At 44.3% G+C, this 17948-nt stretch overlaps 1 protein-coding gene and 1 long non-coding RNA gene across 2 annotated transcripts in view; both read right to left on the reverse strand.

Moving 5' to 3' along the window:
* The window catches only part of IL17RD (interleukin 17 receptor D), a 67219-nt gene that overhangs the window by 37603 nt on the left and 11668 nt on the right, over window positions 1-17948 (reverse strand). The gene's annotated exons all lie outside the window — the stretch shown is intronic.
* LOC137233119 (uncharacterized) lies at window positions 15524-16609 on the reverse strand. The gene is made up of 2 exons (XR_010947303.1): window positions 16426-16609; window positions 15524-15821 (listed from the first exon to the last, which is right to left on the reverse strand). It is a non-coding gene; the product is annotated as an uncharacterized lncRNA (long non-coding RNA).

Below are 17948 nucleotides of genomic sequence, written 5' to 3' on the forward strand. Positions count from 1 at the left end.
ACATTCTTAAATATTTGCCCAAGAACCACTATGGAGGATAATCTGAAACTCCAGTTTTCCAGGGACTTCCCTGGTGGCACAGTGGTTAAGAATCCACCTGCCAGTGCAGCGGACACGGGTTCGATCAGGAAGATCCCACATGCCGCCGAGCAGCGAAGCCCGTGCGCCACAACTACTGAAGCCCACGTGCCTAGAGACCGTGCTCCGCAACAAGAGAAGCCACTGCAATGAGAAGCCCACACACCACGAGGATGAGTAGCCCCCGCTCACCGCAACGATAGAAAGCCCACACGCAGCAGTGAAGACCCAACGCAGCCAAAAATAAATTAATTTAAAAAAATTTTTTTAAGTTTTTAAAAAAATAAAACTGCAGTTTTCCAAAATGAAGAATTATCTACGACTTTGACTTCTGCTCCAGACATACCAAAACTCATTCAAGCTTCAAAAATTAGATGTTGGTAACAGCAGAGAAAGGACACTATCACTTCCATGATGCCAAGTCCCCCACAAGCTTATTTACATGAACCCAACAAGTTTCAAAGAGTAAATCATTTCACCTTCGGCTGTGATTTTTACCTTTTGCCAAACCAATTTTTAAATAGTAGGTAATCGGAAGGATATATTCCAATGCTAATGGTCCTTGCAACTTTAAGTCTCCCTACTTCTTGGATGGAAGCCAGCAGTCTGCCCTTAAACTATAAGCAATAAATCCAGAAGACTCTCTTTCCTAATTTCCCAATGATACCACATGGAATTCCCATTAAAGCACTCACATGCAAACATACACACAACGACATACCAATTAAATCACTGTATGATTTTAGGCCAGGAAATAATTGTGTTTGCCAAAAACTATTCAGCTTGGTTTTTATTTCCTTGAACAGCTAAAATGTCATTCTGGGAAGGAGGGCAAAGAATAAAGTGAAAATGAAGTATCAATGTCTTGGTGGATTTCAGATTAAGGTAAATGTTCCCTGTGGGTGAAGGAGAGAGTGCAGAGTTCCCAGGAATGAAGAGTTCCCTGTACTACCTCCCCAGGGACTCCTGGCATAGATTGGTAGAGAGGTAAATTAGCAAATTCATATGAGGCAGGCAGGGCAAATGGAACAGCAGGTAGGTGCACACTTCCTTTCTGATGAAGTGGCCCTGGTGGCGGATTCCTACTCCCCCAAGGGGTTGAGGCAAGCAAATGGCACACATAACCTTCCTCCTTGACCTGTCAACAGGAAGAAATCAATGCACCTTGTCCCTTCATTAGCCTTCCCATGGAGAAGTGTTTACAATATCAAAGCAATATGGTGGAAATCAGTTAGAAGCCTGTAACATTTTATCATGAAGTTAGGGTGAAACAGAGACTTACCAGAAAAAATTAAAAGCAGTGATTAGGTATTTTTAAGAAAGGGAATTCCCTGGCAGTCCAGTGGTTAGGACTCCGCACTTCCACTGCAGGGGACACGGGTTCAATCCCTGGTCAGGGAACTAAGATCCTACAAGCCGCGAGGCATGGCCAAATTAATTAATTAATTAAAAAGAGAGGTCCAAAGGTTCTGGCTAAAATGATTTCAAACTGAGCAGCTGGGTGGATGTGAGGCCAAGCTGTCAGGCTTTGTAGGACATGGAGTCACGTCAGTCACAGGAGCACTGAGGAAAAGTCCCACACAGGCACAGCCGGCTCAGGTACCAAGTCCTGTCTACCACTTCCCCAACTGTCCGTGAGGAGTGCAATATTCAGTGGTTCTCAAAAACAGAGAACCCTAACGGTGGGTTTTCAAGTTTCTAGGAAAATAGTGGGCTTTTCTTTGAAAGAGGCTTTATTACTTTTGTAAATATAACAAGTTCAAGGCAAAGGAAATTTAAGTACAGAGAAGAATATGAAAATCCTCTCTAGTCAACATTATTGTACTATATACTTCAAAACTGCTAAGAGACTAGATGTTCAATATTCTTACTCCGAAAAAAGAAATGATAATTATGGACGTGACAGAGGTATCAGTTAAAGCTACTGTAAATCATACTACAATATAAATGTATCAAGTCAACAGGCCGTGTACCGTAAACTTATGCAGTGTTATATGTCAATTATCAATATATCTCAATAAAACGAAAAGCACCCCCCAAACTCCTCCCCTCCCCATCACTTTGAAGACTCTTCCAAACGATCTCTGTTACATGTATCACATGGACTCTGACTTGACATAAGTTAGATCCTAATACACAGACCATTTCTTCTGATAAATCGCTACCAGCTAATGCAGTTCCTTTTGGGAGAGCCATGTGGGACCAATGGGATAAACAGGAAAAAGATCCTAATGAGGTAAAAATTAGGCCCATTGGGCCAAATTCTTTCTAAGGGTCCAGCCAGCTCTAATTAGCCATTATTAAAAAGTAGTAAAGCAGGCCCTTTCACCTGTTCTAAAGCCAGTTATGTATGTGGAAAAGGCAATAAGGCAGATGCAGCAAGAAGGTGACACACACACATGTTCATATTTTGGTAGGTTGCCTGTTGGCCTTGGTTCCCTAAATGTTGCCCTATAAGGTAACCAAATTACTATGCTTTATCCTGTATGTTTAAAAGAAAATTACACAAATTAGGGGATTTTATGATTAGATGGCTGGTCTCATGTGAATAACAGAACTGTGTAAATTAAAAGGAAGTGCTGGTGGCACCTTCCCTGGTGGCTCAGTGGTTAAGAATCCACCTGCCAATGCAGGGGACATGGGTTTGAGCCCTGGTCCAGGAAGATTTCACATGCCGCAGAGCAACTAAGCCCGTGCGCCACAACTACTGAGCCTGCACTCTAGAGCCCGCGAGCCACAACTACTGAGCTCGTGGGCCACAACTGCTGAAGCCAGGGCACCTAGAGCCCGTGCTCTGCAACAAGAGAAACCACGACAATGAGACGCCCACGCACCACAACGAAGAGTAGCCCCCGCATGCCACAACTAGAGAAAAGCCTGCGCACAGCAACGAAGACCCAACACAGCCATAAATAAATAAATAAATGTATTTAAAAAAAAAAAAAAGGAAATGCTGGCAAATCCAGGAAGCGGTTGACAACAGCTTCATCAGGCGTGGTAGTCACATTACAGCCACGCGGAAACCTTGGAGCTTCAACTGTTCAGAGTCGGGGTGGCTGGGAGAACACCAGTGTGGGCAGATTCTACAGAGCACGCTGAGGAGATAAAATCATTCGCTATGTAATCTCCATTTTGTGATTAGAATCACAACACCCGTGTAGTGTGAAGGAGAAAGAATGATCTCTGCCTCAAAAACTTAGCTCAAGCCCCAGAATTTATCAGCAGAGATATGCTTTACACTGGGAAGGCCATTTTGAGTGATGGAGAATAAGGCTCCTCCAGGAGTTTACAATTTGTTTTGGAAAACAAGGTTAAAAGAAAGATGAAATTAGAGTCAATGGTGTTACACCTTATGGAATGAATATGCTAAGTTATGCAATCGAGCTCCAAATCACAGGAGCCCAGAGAAAGGGAAGTGAACAGAAGGCTCACCAGAGACCAGAGAAGTATCTTCACAGAGGAGGCAGGTCTCTGGCTGGACCCTAGGGCATGTCGAGCTCTGGGGTGGGTGGGGATGGGGAGATGACCCTCTTCAAGCAGATGCAGACATAGGAGCATGTGGCTGCATGGTAAACATTCAATAAATGGCCCTTAGGCCTCAGGGATGATGTGGAGCCTCCCTCACCAGCCAGAGCGAACACTGGCAAGCTGGAGTAACTGACCCCACACCCTCATCCCTTCCGTGTTAAACACCCCAAATGAATGGGCGCTGTAGGGCTGGGATGGGCAAGTGGGCTGAGTTTTGCATGTGTTGCATCTTGGAGTTTGGCAAGACCTGAACAGAGTGATCCTTACGGAGGTGAGCACAGCCTGAGGCGGCAGGCAGGAGTGCAGGGGAGGGGTCTCCAATCCAGGCCAAGGTAGCAGTGGGCTAGGCTCGGGGTAGAGAGGAGCAAAGAAACAGGCAGTGAAACAGCAGCTTCCAAAGATGAACCGAAAGGATCAGAGAGTTAATCAAAGGGAGGAGTCAGATCCCAGGGCCTGCAGACCGGAGGTGCCACCGACAAAAGCGGAAGGATTAAAGCTGGGGGTCTCATTACACAGTCCTCTTATTTTCAAAATGGGCCACATTCCCTGCCCCTAATACAGATGGAAGGCATTTAAGAAGGAGGAAAGGGAGTCCTGAGCACCACCCACTTCCAATTTCCACCTATCTTCCCTCCGTGACCAAAAATGTCACTAACTTTTGGAATTAGTGCCACGGACGCCCAAGGTGGGAGTCTACATCTCCACCTCTCTAATCTTCCCCAATCATTCTCACCCACCTTGACTTTCCTGTCTACACTTGGGGTAAACCAGGGCCATGCTCCCAGGCGGAGCTCACTAATAGTAAAGACAGAAAGAAGACGACTCAGAAATAAAGGCCCTTTGTTAGCTTTTTCCAACTCTCCATCAAAATTCCTAAAGATCAGATTCACTACAATCTTTACAAATCTGACCTTGGCACAAATGGACAGATGCTATGTGATTCCTCTTACATAAGGTACCCAGCATGGTCAACCTCATGGAGACAGAATGTGAAATAAGCGGTTTGCCAGGGGCTGGGGGAGGGGGAAATGGGTTTAGAGTTTCAGTTTAGGAAGATAAAAGTTCTAGACATGGATGGTGGTGATGGCTGTAAAACAATGTGAATGGACTTAATGCCACCAAACTAAACACTTTAAAATGGTTAAAATGGAAAATTTTATGTAATGCATATTTTACCACAATTTTTTTAAAAGGGGAAAAAAGGAAACAAGGATTTTGAGCAGGAAAGTAACAGTAATAAAACAGTGTTGTAGCCACGTCTGTAGGAAGAAATAGGAAGGTGGACACCTGGAGGCAGGAGAGGCGGCAACTACAGGTGTGAGGTGAGAAGGATGGCGATGGTGGGGAGATGATGAAACGACGGGTCTGAGAGGCATTTTTAAGAAACTATGGCAGGACTTCATGACAAATGTGATACAGAGGTGATGATGGAATGCAAAGGTAACTTGAAGGCTCCTCTTTTGGGAACCCGGAAGATTAGTGATTTTACAGCAATAAAGAGAACCCTGGGGAAGGAGTCTTTTCTATTTTAAGAAAAAAACTTAGTGAGGGTGAGGTGACGACAGGGAATCTTCTACATAATACCGTATTTTTTTGGCAATACAGGATTAGAAGGCAGGAAGTCATGCATGAGGTCAAGCTACAGAACCTTAAGGACAGATGGGCTAATTAAGAGGAGGTATAAAAAAGAACAAAGGGCCAAGAATTGGGCTTTGTGGGACTATCCACATTTAGAGCCTGTGAGAAGGAAAAGAAGATAGAAAAAGTGAGGCTGGCAAAGTAGAAGAGGAACCAGGAAAGACCATTAGGCAAAGGAGAATGAAACAGAATTTAAAAAAAGAACGTCAAATAGGTTTCATGTAAAAGAATGTCAAGATGGATATTTTCAGCATGAAAACCACCTTTTTGATTATACAAATCCCTGAGCAAATAATAATATTGATGGCTCATTTAGAATAGCTCCTCCATATAAATAAATTCCCATGTCTTTTGCTGCTATTCAGATCCATCCCCCGGTTTTCTATAAAATTAGGAAGCATATTGGGCTTCCCTGGTGGCGTAGTGGTTAAGAATCCTGCCAATGCAGGGGACACGAGTTCGAGCCCTGGTCTGGGAAGATCCCACATGCCTCAGAGCAACTAAACCCATGCGCCACAACTACTGATCCTGCGCTTTAGAGCCCGCAAGCCACAACTACTGAGCCTGCATGCCACAACTACTGAAGCCCGCATGCCTAGAGCCAGTGCTCCGCAACGAGAGAAGCCACCGCAATGAGAAGCCCACGCACCACAAGGAAGAGTAGCCCCCGCTCGCCGCAACTAAAGAAAGCCCGCGCGCAGCAACGAAGACACAATGCAGCCAAAAATAAATAAATAAAGTAGGAAGCATATTATAAGTACTATCTAAAGGAAGTCTTTTCATATGTTTGAAAACTTAAAAACAAGTGACATTAGCACTGGAAAAGGCGTTGAAAAGATTCTGGTTCACTGTCAGACTTTTGTGTACAGGATCAGAGCTTTACATCCTGCCAGGACAGCCGTCCAATCTCCCATGTTATCACGGAGAAGAGCACAGGGACCCTGAGTCATGACGCTCCCCAATTTCTGCTCAGCACTTTACAGTTTGAGCCACTGTTAAATTAGTAAAACCTTTTGGCAGTTTTTTGAAACAATGCTATCTGAAAAATGTAGAGGCAACCAACACTCAGGTCTTTTTTTAACCAAATACTGCTAACCAACTGACCTAATAGCTAGGATTCAGAATAAACGACAACTGCCCAGAATTCAACACGAAATAAAAAAGTTCAAAAGATAAGCTAGAACTCAAAGTTATCAAATTAGATTTCAGTTCAGGCAAACTCTTTTTGTCCAAAATTCCTGGAAAGGGTAAATTTTTGCACAAAGGCACAAATACAAATATTAATTTTCAGACCATCCTGTTTTGGACATTATTCATCACTTGTGGCCGTTTGACAGGCGCACATCCATATCACTGCCAGGCTTAATTGTGCATCAATTTTGGCTTTGTGGCTAACAACCTTTTCCCCAAAAGTAAGGGAATAAAGCTGAAATGTGGTTATCTCTGAACTTTGATTCATCTCTGAGAAGAGGTCTGCAGGAATATTACACCTCTTGAGTTTATTTCCAGACACCCAGAACAGTCTGGAGAAAGGCATATTCTAGGAAACAGTAACTACCACACTGGTTAAATGCTTATCACTAATGAAAATTTATTGGGTAGTAACAGAACTGTGACCCTCATAACTTAACCATACTACACTCATGTCTTCCTGAAGGTACAGCTTCAATTCACAAGCATAATTTTTAAGGGCATAAAAAAGAACTTTCCAGCTCACCAACATAGCAAATACCTCTCTATCTCGTCTTTAAAAGTTTCACACTGTTTTGAAATTCTCCCCATACTTGAAGAACCCCATACCAACATCTTGTTGACTGATATTAAAGAATGACTAGCCTCACTCTCTTAGCAACAATAACCTTCTAGAAGATTTGCCTAAGAAGAAAACAAACACTATCTGATAAAGGAAAGAGATTCCATTGCAGACCTCTGGGTTCTCAGACCTGGAACATTATAATCTGATTGTACCTACATGGCATTCACCAAGAGGGCACTGCATGGTAGCGAGAGCAGAACAGAAGAACCAGAGCTACGAGCACCCCTGCCGCAACACTCTTACTGCCACAGAAAGCGGAAAAAGTAATTTCAAATGGGACACGTGGAGTCCTTACTCCTCCCTTCCCCACTCCCACCAAAAATAACCAATCATAAACTTTTAGCACCTCTCAAGGACTTCAAGAGAGACAAGAGGAGAATGTGTTGGCCTGGCTAAGGACCCTCACATCAGTGCAACTTCTTTCTTTACAGATTTATTAAAATATGCAAGCACAGTACTTATAAACAAAGGAGTCATTTCAGTTTTTGCTTGGAAAGATGGGAGCCAATACATTCCTTCTGGGAATTCAGGGTAACGGCTTTACAAAAACAGTGTCCAGATGTGCTTAAAAATTCAGTCTGTTTCTTCTTTTGGGGCAGACTGGAGGGAGAAACAAAGGGTGGGAGAGTCATTTTATTAAAAATTGAAAAGGTTATTGGGCTTTTTTGGCTCGCACACTAACCTGCCCTCTGCTGACAAACCACACAGGAGCACCTGAGGCAGGACCATCGGGGCATCCCTCCCGCGAAGGCTGCAGGGAGGTGGCACCGGGCCGACCACAGTGTGAGCCTGGGGACCTTCTCTAACTTCCAGAATGTCCTGAATGGCAGACGGTTCCACCAGGTGGTGATGAAATGGGGGGGAGAGACTCTGAAAGCCAAAGATTCTCAAGTGAAAATCAAGCATTTTTGTATCAAAACCACCACCCTTGGGACAAACCTTCATTAAAAAAAAAAAATTCTCAGACTTTCCTGGCAGTCCAGGGGTTAAGACTCCAGCCCACCACTGCAGGGGGCGTGGGTTCGATCCCTGGTCGGGGAACTAAGATCCCTGCATGCTTAGGGGCACCGCCAAGAAAAAATGAATTCTTTTAACTGAAATGTTTTGTCAACATCAAATGCCAGTTTTAGCCTGGAATCTTTGCTGAGATTTGAAGCTTCCTCAACCCAATGGTTTCATTCCCAGAGTCCTTTTTAAACCACAGAGAGATTTAAATAGGTAGTCTGTTATAAAGTGTTTCGTCGTTTTCAGAGGGGTTGTAGCTGCCTCTGGGTTCTAAGGGTAAATGAGTGTTTCAAGCACAGAAAAAATAAGGGAGACGGAGAGTGAGACGTATATTATGAATAAAAAGATAATCCTAATAATAGTTTACATTATCACAAGCCAAAGTTTATGCGAGCAGCTAAGCTCCCTTTCAAAGTAGAGGGCAGCTGCTGGTAGGCGGAGGAAAATGGTATGTCAGAAATGTGACCAACCTTCAAGTTTAACTCTGCTGTCAGCCACCGCTTCCTTCCGCCACCTTACAACGCCCTGGGGGCGGTGGCGGGATCCTTTTGGAAGTGTGTTGTTTGCAAAGGCACGGAACTGTCTCAGTGCTAGACAGACTTCATCTCCACTGTTCCTGGACAATCCTGACAGGGCCAAGTCACCCCGGTCAGGTGACCCCACCAGAGAGGCGGCCCTGGGGGGGGACTCCCACTGCCTCCCAGGAGTCAGGGGAACATGTCCAGGATGAACAGTCTTAGTCCCCAGAGGCTGCCAGGAACCCTATGGGAAGTAGATCGGGGCTCAGAGGCTGTGCTTACATGCAGATGTGCCAAGTCACTAAGATCCTCCAGGCATCACACACTCCCCAGAACGCTGACCCCACATAAACCCCTTTACCCAAAGCGCTAATGTGCGTAAGTTGAGTATCTGTACTCAGTAGGATAATCCAGCCCTTATTCACAGAGCACCCAGGATGTGCAGAGTGCAGGGCTAGGACACGGGGAAGGGTCTAAGAGTGACTGGGATGGGGGCCAGTGCCCAGGAAGTGACATTCAGGTGGAAGGGACACCCCTGTGCTACCTGAAGACTAGGTGAGGGGGCACCTTTGGGCAGCGGCCAGCTTCACATTTCCAAATGAGAACAGTGGTACATCTCAAGCCACTTATTTGAAGCTAAACATTTCTATACTTACAGGGGGCGGGAGGCGCATCAGAACAGGAGAAACAGTCCCTGCGATTTATCTCCTTTTCAATTTCCATAGATAGAAATCCCATTTCAAGATGTTTTCACCCAGCCAAGAGAGTTCTGCAAAGGTTGAAGCTTCATCCAGCCCAGAGCAGAAGAAAGGGGAAAAGCTCCCAGTAAGGAGCAGATCCCAAGGAGACCACCCCCTGCCTCCTATCCCACCCCACCTCCCAGCCTCACTGCATCAAAGCACATGAATGCGCTCAGTGAGGAACCAGCTGGTGGCACCGGGAGACCCTCAAAGGCGCTTGCAACCATAAAGGAATTGCCGTCCAGGCCAGTGTCCTTCCGGCAGGGTACCACAAGCTATAGGCCACAGGACGGAACCATCAATTTCACGGGGTGTTGGTCAAGGTTCAGGGAAGGTGTTCACAACCAAGCTTTACTTGGGGTGAGGGTATTTAGAGGTACAAGCTGCACGTATCACGCACACCTCAGTCCTTTCTGCAGGGGATTAAGACACTGCTTGCTCTGTTACTGCTGCAGGTGGAGGTGCTGGTTTAAAACCACCCAGTGCCTTCCCAGGGCACCTGGCTAAGCTCAGAGCTTCTGGAGGGCATGATCCCTGGAGATAAGGCTCTTCATCAAGAAAGCTTTCTCCATGCCCTCAAGCTGCAGGCCCTCTGGTCTCTGCATGGGTGACCTCTTCCCCAGCCTCTCACCATCACTTCCCCCTCTGGCTTGTGTCACAGACCCCTCTGGAGGTGACCAGCTTCCTGACAGCCTATCAAGCATTCTTGCCTCCTTGCCTGCCAGTCAGCGTCTTTAAGCAGAGGTTCCTTGTGTTGCCCTTATAAACTGGTAACTTCAGCCTAATGCAGAAAAAAAAAAAAAAGAGCTTACTGAGCATTAAATGCTACTTCTTCCACTCTCCTGAAATGTTCTTATCGTATCCAAGGAACAGTCACCCAGGACCCACTAAAGCAATACCACTTCAACCTGGGCAGGTGGCAATCACTCAGGATGACAGCACCTAGACGGAAACCCGGGGGACAGCAACCCCTGGGTGAGGGATGGGTGTGTATGTGTATCGCTATTTTAACCTGTTTAGCTTTCCTAATAAGAAGACAACTAGGTATAAAATAAATAAGATACAAGGGTGTAATGTACAGCACAGGGAATATAACCAGTATTTTACAATAACTTTAAATGGAGTATAATCTATAAAAATATCGAATCACTAGGTTGCAGACCTGAAACTAATATAAAATTGTAAATCAACTATACTTCAATTCAAAATCAAGACAGCTTGGTGCAAATGGGGGTGAAAGGGAAACAAAATTAATCTCTCAGCCCTGCAATTACCCACATGCAGATTTTCTGCCAAACCAACTATTTCTTATCTCTGGTCAGTTTTTATCTGCAGCTGCCTTTCTCCCGCCCCTGCCACCACCGTGCACATACCCGAATCCTCTCTTGCCCCTGACAGTCACTGACAGAGTGGTCCAGGCCTCCGGGACTGTCAACACCCTGATGTAATTCAGGGCTCATGGGGAGTCTGAGGCAGTGCTCTTGTTTATGGATTCAGTGATTGATTGGACCCTAACAGCTCCTGGCCCAGAAGACTAAATAGGTTGAAAGCAATCATTAACGGTAGTGTAATGTTGAAAAAAAACAAGAGACGCAAGGGGGCCTTTGGCCATGTGGACAAGAGCACGGGAAATGTGAAGGATGGAGGCAGATAGACACACTAGGCACCTCTGGGTAAACACCAGTACAGGCAAATCACAATGACAGTGGAGCCGATGCGGCGGGCACACTTGGTAGAAATAAAGCAATCTGTGTACGAATATATTTTTTTTTTTTTGGCCACACCACGCAGCTTGTGGGCTTTTAGTTCCCTGACCAGGGATCGGACCCGTACCCTTGGCAATCAAAGTATCTTAACCACTGGAACGCCAGGGAATTCCCAGTGTACAAATCTTTAAAAAAAAAAACAAAACCTATGCGGAGGACAGACACTTTACTTTTATTAGAGAAAGATCTGCAAAAATGGCCACAGGCTGGGTGTTTTTTCTCGAGACAGATCAAAAACAGGACACCCAGGTGCAAGAGGCAAGAGTCCAGATGGAAACTGACGGGACCGACTTAATAAGGAAGTGGAATGGGTAGGATAGAAAAATTATCCTCCGAGTTAAAACTTCAAGTTATCTCAATATAAACAATTCTTAAATTCTTAAGAATAATTCTAGTCTGATTGTCCCATTTTATAGGTAAAGAAACTGAGAGTCAGAGGGGTCACCTGCCCTGTCCACAGTCACACTCAGCTGGCCTGGGATGCCCTCATCTCACAGGTCACACTGATGTAAATGAGACCATCTAACAGAGTGGCTTCTAGCCCAAGATCAGGATTTGCAAAAGCTGCAGTAAAACAGGATTCATATATATTCTATTCACAGGAAATGTGTGATCAATCCAAAATCAACCTTGGAAAATCTATTTCTGAAGAAAGGTTCGCTAGCCAAATTACTGGTACAAATAGGATTCCCATGATAATGTTTAGATTCAACTATTTTCATAATATGCTATTAAGTGCAAAAGAGTCACTCAATCAATATTCTGATTTTAAAACCCTCATTTACTCACTTAAACATCTTCCCTAATACTTTTACTGAGCAGCATTTCATCCACACCTCACATTAATACCACCAGACTTAAAAGCACTAAAACTTACTCAGAAGGTAAATCACCAGGTGGAAAGATTCAGTCCCTCTCTAATAAACCCAGAATGAAACAAGTATAAGGTACAACTCAAATAACAAAGTGTAAATAAAAATTATAAATGTCAATATTTTTTAGGATGTGGAAAAATGAGCACACTTATTAACGGACAGCCGTCTGCCACCAATCATTATAAGTAGTTACTATGTGGACAGGCACAGAGCTAAATGTTTTAAAGACAGTAACTTATTTAAGTCTCAGAACAATGCTGGGAGATAAACTATTATTGACTCATTTTACAGGTGAAGAAATTTGCCCAAGGTCACAATAAATGATAGCAAATGGTACAGCTGGGATTTGTGGACCAAATTTACCCTCTTCTCAAAACACAATTCTTTGTAGTAAATTGGCTCAGTCATTATACAAGGCAGGTTGGTAAACGTGTTGTAAGAGCTATAAAACCTTTGCCCCAGTAATTACACTTTGGGAAACACTATATATGCCAAGGAAACAAACCAAAATGGCGAGGTGGGACAGGAAACCAATCTGCATGAAGATATTCATAGCAGCATTATAACAGCAATAACTTGGAAATAGCCCAAGTGCTTCATCTGTGGGGGAGAGGGGTAGTAAAAGGGGCAGAGGCACACAATATGAAAATATCATATGACCACTAAGAGCAACAAGTCTGTAAACTATGTAAAAACATGGAAATATCTTCAGAAAACAAATATAAATAAGAAAGATAATAATAACCATTAAAAATAGTGATTACAACTCTACATCAAAATGTTTCTGTATTCAAGAATGGAAGAAACAGCATTTAATGCTCATTCAGTTTTGGTTTTTTTTTTGCATTATGTTGAAGTTACCAAATTATAAAGGCAACACAAGGATACTCCGCTTAAAGATGCTATGATTCAGAATGTCCTTCTCTTCCTAATCTAAAGATGTGAAGTTTTCATATAAAAATAAAAGAATAGCTCTTCTAATTTTAAAGCCCCTTCTTTAAAAAAAATAAGTCCGCCCTCAGGCTTTCAAGTAAGCCCTACTCTAATATTAACAAAACCTACTAATTTATAAAAACCCATAGCTCATGAATTTTTTTTTTGTTAGTCATTTAGCAAATTTATTTAAGGACAAATATGTTGACAAACTGGAACATTATTTCTGTCACCATTTTGTCTGCACTAATAAAAGGCCACACTTTCAGAATCTCACTCTTTTATAAATGCATTTGGAAAAGTAACGCTATTTAAGATGGCATAAGTCCATGGGGGTGGGGACGTAGGTTTAAGAGTGTCTGAACATATGCCCAGATGGAGGCCGTGTGCTCCATGCCTAAGTGGGAGGTTTGTGCCCAGTTGCCTTTTCATAACATCTCATTCCCCAAAGGGGAGCAGAATATGCCCACACAGGTTCTTCACCACACCCCGTCTAGGTTGGCAGGGGGACCCAGCAAACCCTCAGCCCAGCCACAAGTACCCCCTAACCCTGTCCACACATCGCTCCCCTGAACCCTCCAATGGCTTCCTGTATATCATGTCACCTCAGGGGAACAGAAGTACAATTAAAGAACATACTAACTAACTACTTTTAAGATGAACGAGGTTGGGAAGTTGGGGAAGGAAGTGGCCCACAGTTGGCACCCTCTGACTTCTGCGCTAGGGGAAGAAAAGCTGACTCCTCCACTTGGCAAGATTGTTCTCTGCCTGGACCCATCTCACACCACTCTTCTTTCCAAGGTTCCTTTTTCCTCTGTCCTTACCAACCCACGCTGCTGGCCCACGTGCCCATTTTGCTCTCTACTTGGGATGACTTACTATTGTCCCTCAAGCATAAAGAGCTCTTTATGGGCTCTGTATGCACCTGGCACAGAGCCAAAGCCCCCCCCAGTATGGCAATGCCTGCCTCTAAGGCAAACTGTCCAATAGGGCAGCCTCGAGCCATGTGTAGCTATTTAAACTTGAGTAAATTTAAAATTCAGTCCCACAATTGTGCTGGCCACATCTCAGCCACCATGGTTAATAGCTACTGAACTGGCCAGTGCAGGGAAGAACATGTCCATCGTCACAGGAAGTTTTACTGGAGGACCTCCTTACCTGCCTCTGCAATTCCAGGTGGTGTTCTCCCACAGCTGGACGACTCTTCCCACCTGACACCTTGAGGATAGCTCAGTTTCACGCAAGCAGCATTTTTTTTTACACGTAAATATGGACGTTTTTGGTGTACAGTTCCACGAGTTTATACATATACAAATGTATAATTAGATGTGTAAATGTGTACATCGCTGTAGCTACCATCACAGTCAGCACACAGAACAGTTCCACCATCCCCCCAAAATTCCCTTGTACTGCCCCCTTTGTAGTCAAACCCTTCATCCACCCCCAAAACCCCGGCAACCACCCATCTGGCAGCTTTTTTAAAAACTCAGATTCCTGGCCTTCCCCTGGAAATCCCACTTAAGCAGGTCTGGGGTGAATCCTGGAATTTCTCACCTCCACGCCCCCTCCCAAGAATGTTCCTCCGGTGATTCTGGAGTTCAGCCAAGTTTGGTAACCTCTGGGGTAAAGGCCGAACCCTAGTTTAATTATCTGCAAAGCGCTCGCTGGTATCCAGTCTTGCTTTCTTCCCACCCCCATGAGTTGCTTTGTTGCACATGGTAGACACGGCTGGGTGCTGGGAAGGCAGGGCAAGTTCGCTGCTGGGGGCACAGGCAAGGTAAGAACTTTGTGGCTCTCGTAGTATCTGGCAGAGAGAGGCCTCTCTGAGGCACATGGCCTCCCATCCTAATCCCTTCCTGGCTCTTTGTGCCATGGAATCCTCATCTGGAAAAAAAGGAACCACATCAGAAATAATCGTCTACCTCCGAAGCTCAGTGGAAGTGATGATTTACATAACACGTTCAAAGGCACTGGGCAGCCAGGATGAAAGGTACCTTGTCCCGGATATATCACCACCACCCAGGGCTGCCTCTGAATGGAACGTTCCTCACCCTGTTTACTTGATGGCTGTGGGGGAATCAGGACTCAAGTTACAATAAAATTGCAGCCTTTAAAAAGAAAAAAAATCACAATGTTTTTTCCTCCTAAATTCGTGATCTCAAGGGCAGGGTACCAAATTCCATCTTTAAAGAGGAATTCGGAAGAGTCAGCATCATCTCAGAAAACCTCCTCTGCTCAGAAAGTAAATAATTACAAGGAGGGTCAACACTCGAGTCTAGCCATTCTCCCGCACTTGTTCCTGCTCTGCTGACGATTCCTGGAAAACACTTTGAAAAGTTTTAAGATGATCAAAGGAAAAGAATGGCCAACCCAAGAAATGCTATCGTTTAACATCACATGTTTATTTAGCCCCACCAAGCCAAAGAGAGAAGATTGTTTGAAAGGGAGAGAATGCCTGCTTAATCAACTAAAAATGCATTCATTACTATGCTATTCACTGCGGCTTTCCTGAAATCAGACACTTTTGCCCCTAGACCGTAAGATTGAAGCGATTTGAAATGAAAATATTTCCTGTCCACTGCTTGCCAGTTTCTAGCCCCAGAGTGATATAACAGATGACATCCACTACAATAAATGCTTTTATTAACCATAAATTTGAGACTGCTTTAGGGATTTGAAGTGTTGGGTTTCATGCTGAAAAAATGTAATGTTATCCACAGACCATCAGTGAGTAACAAAAACAGAGGCACAGGTTATGCTACTTTGATCAAATTATGGCCAAAACAAAAAAATCGTCTTTTGCATTTTAAATAGTAGTTGCATTCAGGGCATATCTTCAAGGAGCACCACAATAGTTTAATCATATGTCTTAGAGAGTTTAATGGAAATTCATCCTGAGTGCAGATTTATAGAACCAGCAGCTTCTGTTAAACAGAAAGGAAATTGAAAAGTGTTATAAGGCTAAGTGAGCTGAAAAATTCAAATACTAAAATGGGACCCCAAAATCAGGTTTTCTCAACCTCAGCACTACTGACATTTTGGGCTATTACTGGGAAAGGCTGACTTGTGCATTTGGGGGTGTTTAGCAGCATCCCTGGTTCCTACCCAGGAAATGCCAGTAGCAAACCTCCTCCCAGTTGTGACAACCAGAAGTGTCTCCAGAGATTCCCCAATCACCCCCAATTGAGAACTATTGCTCTAAATCAAATTCTAAGCCTGCTTAGCAAGTGCTGCCTGATTTCTCTTTTTCTAAAGAAAATGTCAGAGCCCAGGGAGTCTCACAGCCTCAGCTCCCTGCCCCAGGACTGCCCTCTACACAGAAATGTTTATCCCTGAGTGAGTTCTGAACTCAAAAGCACTCTACACTCCCTCTCCCACCAAAACTGACAGTAGAAGAGCCATGGAAACAAGAACCCTCTCCTCGAGCAGGGTAGACTAGACTAAGCAAAGGCAGCCCGCCGCCCTCTCCCGAGGCGCACCCTGGCCCATCCTTGGTGCCCTGCGTGTACCCCGGCACAGCATCCCTACCAGCATCCCGATCGCTGCTTTTCTGGCCTTCTGCTGTCAGGCCACGGAGGCGACCGTGGATTCGGTGCCAGAAAATAAAATGAAAAGCGGGGTTGAACCTCTGCAGTCCATTCTCTGGACGCTGAATGTCCCGCTATTACATCTCGGCATGACATTTCACGGCCAGCAGGGGAGGAGGCCTGGTCCTGAAAGCTGAACAAACGACTGGTGCACAGGCCCTCCCGCGCCCTCACTGGCTCCCTGCACTTATGAATAAAAGATGCAGGGCTTGTCTCTGTCGTCTCCCTGGTACCCTGGGAGAATAACAACTTGTCACTTTTTGACGTTTTAACTTACTTTGAAAAATAATATTAACTTGCTGAGTCTTTGGGCTTTAAATCTGGGGTAGGGACAAATAAAAGAAAGAAAAGGCATGCCATGAGGTAGAAGACAGTAATTCAAGTTAAACGAATGAAACTCTGTTAAGGGTCTCTAATAAAATAATTTAGGCAATACACAATCATAGAAGGAGAAGACTGGAAATTGAGGACATGTTTTGAGTGAAGCGGCCTTTTCTGGAAATAAAGTTCATTGTTTTCTTAGCACAAAGGAAAGAAGTGGCTGAGTTTGGGTGTGAGGGAGCACTCAACCGTAAACCTGCCCCGGCCAAGGGGAGGTTATAATAGGAACTCATTCCTGGTCGGTCGCTGAGGGCGACATCTACAACTGTTTGCAAAAAGCCCTGGTGAACAGCAAAAGCCTTCAGCATTCTTGGGATCCAGCACTCCCAATTTTGAGAGCACAACTGATTTCAAATCGTCTTCAAGGAAATAAGTTAAATTACAGGATAGCACAAATGACACCCTGCAGTTTCTTTGGACGTTCAGTAAAGTAAAAGGAAAGCCCTACTGTAAAGCACTGTGTTTTTAAAAAAGACAACACAAGACCAAACTGGGTTAAATCATTAGAAAGGTCTCTATGTACAATTTCAAGTAGAAAAAACATATTTTGCTCTTTGCTAAAACTGCACCTATATTTGATACCTAAAATCCAACAATGTCACACTCTCACCTTTAGAGGGATCTTGCCAAAATCCTTGACCCTAATCCTTGACCCCAATTAACTTGACCCTAATCACGAGGAAACAATCAGAAATCCAAGTTGTGTGACTGTCTATACCACAAGTGACCTTGACTCTTCAGATGTATATGTTATAAAGGATCAAAAAGAAGTGGAGGGACTCCTTTAGATTAAAGGAAACTAAAGAGACAGGAGGTGTCTATAAGCAGTGAGTGGCCCTTGTCTGAATCCTGGAAGGTGATTCAGAAAGAAATCATGAAGGATATTTAGGAGTACAGCTGAGGTACGTGAGGCAAAGCACTGGTGACTCTAGGCTAAGGGGAAATAGGTGCTCACCCCACTGTTCTTTCAACTTTTCTATAGGTTTGAAATTTTCAGAATCTAAAATATAGGGGAGAGAGTAAAGTGAAGCCCCAGGTATAGCTGACTGGCTGCCTGCTGGCCTGGGTGGGGGCTGGGCAGCA

Source organism: Pseudorca crassidens, chromosome 10, assembly GCF_039906515.1.
Source record: "Pseudorca crassidens isolate mPseCra1 chromosome 10, mPseCra1.hap1, whole genome shotgun sequence".
Lineage (NCBI taxonomy): Eukaryota > Metazoa > Chordata > Mammalia > Artiodactyla > Delphinidae > Pseudorca > Pseudorca crassidens.